Genomic DNA, 3,615 nt, shown 5'->3' with positions numbered 1-3,615 from the left:
CATAACAAATTCTAGGACTGAATAATTTCCCTGCAGAATTTTATCAAATGTTTATGGGAGAATTAATACAATTTCTTGTCACTATTGAAAAAAAATCAAAAGGAGATATTTCTCCCAATCTTAGTCTACGAGACCAGAATTGCCCTTATACCAAAACCAAACACATTTACAATAATATAAGAAACTAAAGACAAATATCTCTAAAGAAAATAGATAATAAATTTTCCACAAAATACAATGATGTCAAATCCAAAAATATATCAGAAAGACCATTCATCATGATCAAATTGAACTGATTCCAAATATGCAAGATATTTCAACATATGCAAATCAATAAATGTAGCACTACATATCAACAAATGAAGAAAAACGTCATATAATTATTTAAATAGATGAAAAACATTCAAAATAATTAATCATACCTCAACATAGATGTAAAAAATCTTAATAAAATACCAGCAAATCATATACAAAATTATGAAATTGTGCACCATGATAAGTGGGGTGATCATAAACAGTTGGTTCAACATATGGAAATCAATAAATGTAATTCACCACATCAATCGACTTAAAGACGAGAATCACATGATTATCTCAGTAGTTTCAAAAAAGGCATTGGATGAAATTGAACATCCATTCTTACTCCAAACACTGGAAAAACTAGGATACTAGGAACATACATGAACATTGGAAAAGCTGTATATGCTAAACCCAAGGCCAATGTCATTCTAAATGGAGAAAAATTGAAAGCAATCCCTCTAAAAACTGGAACAAGGCAGGGATGCCCTCTTTCACCACTTCTATTTCACATAGTTCTTGAAACACTCGCCAGAGCAATTAGACAGATGAAAGAAATTAAAGGAAGGAAAGGAAAGAACTAAAATTAGCGCTGTTTACTGACAATATGATTCTATACCTAGAAGACCCCAAAAATCCACCAGAAAAATTCTAAAACTAGTAAATGAATTCATCAAAGTAGTAGGATACAAAATCAACACCCATATATCAAAGGCATTTTTGTACATCAGGGCCAAATCCTCTGAAAGGGAAATGAGGAAAACCACCTCATTTACAATAGCCTTAAAAATAAAATGAAATAAAATACTTGGGAATCAACTTAACTGAAATTCTAGCCAGAACAACTAGACAGAAGAAAGAAAGTAAGGAATAGAAGAGAAAAAGAAGAACTCAAAACAATTCCTATTTGCAGATGTCATGATTCTATAATTAAAAGTCACCCCCCCCCCAAGGAAAAAAAAAAAAAAACTCCACCAGAAAACTTCTAAAATGTGTAAAAGAATTCAGCAAAGTACCAGGATATAAAATTAACATCCATAAATCAATTGCATTTCTATACACCAATGATGAATCAACTGAAATAGAATTTAGAAAAATTATCCAATTTACAATATCTCACCCCAAAATAAAATACTTGGGAATAAATATAACAAAGAGGTAAAAGATCTCTACAATGAAAACTATGGAACACTGTAGAAAGAAATTGAAGAATATCTTAGAAGATTAAATGATTTCCTATTTTCTTGGATAGGCAGAATTAATATTGTCAAAATGGCCATACCACCAAAAACTCTACACAGATATAGTGCAAGTTCTACTAAACATTCAACAACATTCCTTGTATAAATAAAATAATCAGACACAAAATGGAAAATAATAGAACCAAAATAGCCAAAGCAATTTTTTTTTCTGTTTTGTACCAGGGATGGAACTCAGGGGCATTCAATCACTGAGCCACATCCCTGTATTTTGTATTTTATTTAGAGACAAGATTTCATTGAGTTGCTTAGCACTCTGATTTTGCTGAGGCTGGCTTTAAACTCTTTATCCTCCTGCCTCAGCCTCCTGTGCCTCTGTGCCCAGCCACCTAAGCATTTCTTAGTGAGAAAAGTAAAGCAGAGGCATTACAATACTAGACCTTAAATCATACTACAGAGCTATAATAACCAAAATTGCATGATCTTGGCACAACAAAGACATGAAGACCAAGGGAAAAAAATAGAAGTCACAGAAAATTTAGACAAACATGCTATAAATATGCATTGCAGAAAATATAGCCTCTTCAACAAATGGTGTTGGGAAACCTGGAATACATATGCAGCCAAATGAAATTGAACCCCTAACACTTGCCCTGCACAAAACACAACTCTAAGTAAATCAATGACCAAGGCATCAGACATGGGACCCTGCACCTACTAGAAGAAAATGTAGGCATGGCTCTCCATCATGTCAATCTAGAAACCAGCTTTCTCAACAAAGCACCTAAATAACAAAAGTAAAACTGAGAATCAATAAATTGGATGATGTCAAACTAAAAAGCAAAGGAAACAATCAAGAGCATGAAGAGAGAGCGTAGAGAATGTGAGAAAGTCTTTGCCACCTGCATCTTAGCTAGGGCATTAATCTCCAGGCTATATAAAGAACTTAAAATTTTTAACACCAGGAAACCAAATATCCCAATCAATAAATAGGCAATGGACCTGAACAGGTATGCCATAGAAGAAAAATGAATGATTAACATATATATGAAAAAAATTTTTCAACATCTCTAGAATTAGGGAAATGAAAATTAAAACTATACTGAGATTTCAGCTCATTCCAGTTAGAATGGCAATTATCAAGAATACAAGTAACAATAAATATTGGTTGAGGATGTGGGAAAAGAGTCTCACTCATACTTTGCTGGTGGGATTAAAAATTGGTGAAACTACTAGGGAAAGCAATTTGGATATTCCTCAGAAAATTTGGAATAGAAATATCATGTGACCCATTCATCCCACTCCTCATTATGTACCCAAAGGACTTAAAATCAGCATACTGTAGAAAGACAGCCATATTAATGTTTATAGCAGTTAAATTCACAATAGCTAGTATCTGAAACCAACCTATGTGCCCTTGAAATAATGAATGAATTAAAAAATGTTGAATTTGTACACAATGGGATATTACTCAGCCATAAGAAAGAACAAAGTTATGGCTGGTAAATGTATGTAACTGGAGACTATCATGGTAAGTAAAATAAACCAATCACAAAAAAACAAAGGCCAAATATTATCTGTGATATGTGGATATTAACACACAATAAGGGAGGGTGAAGAAGAAAATGTTTTTGGATTAGACAAAGGGGAATGAAGGAAAGGCAGGGTGTATGGGAATAAGAAAGACAGTAAAATGAATGGGACATAACTTTCCTATGTTCATATATATAATGCACTTCTAGTGAAAATCCATATCATGTAACACTCAAAGAGTGGGGTCCTAATTAGAATAAGTTATACTCCATGTATATGCAATATGCCAAAATTCACACTACTATCATGTATATCTAAAAACAACAAATAAGCAAATAAAATATTAAAAAAATTAATCATACCATCATTATCAAAACTTTAAATAAATTATATACATATATAACATAACAAAAACTATATATGACAAATATGCAGCCAATATCATACTGAGTGATCTAGAATACAACATGAACATTCAATGTCACCACTGTTATTTGACGCAGCACCAGAAATTAAAGCCAATGTAGTTAGAAAAGAGAAAAAAATAAAATGTATACAAATAGAAGGAAAGTAAAATGATATAATT

Source organism: Marmota monax, unplaced genomic scaffold (assembly GCF_021218885.2).
Source record: "Marmota monax isolate L192 unplaced genomic scaffold, Marmota_monax_Labrador192_F-V1.1 WCK01_AAM20220418_F8-fsc00067, whole genome shotgun sequence".
Taxonomy (NCBI): Eukaryota; Metazoa; Chordata; class Mammalia; order Rodentia; family Sciuridae; genus Marmota; species Marmota monax.
This window is presented reverse-complemented; position numbering follows the sequence as displayed.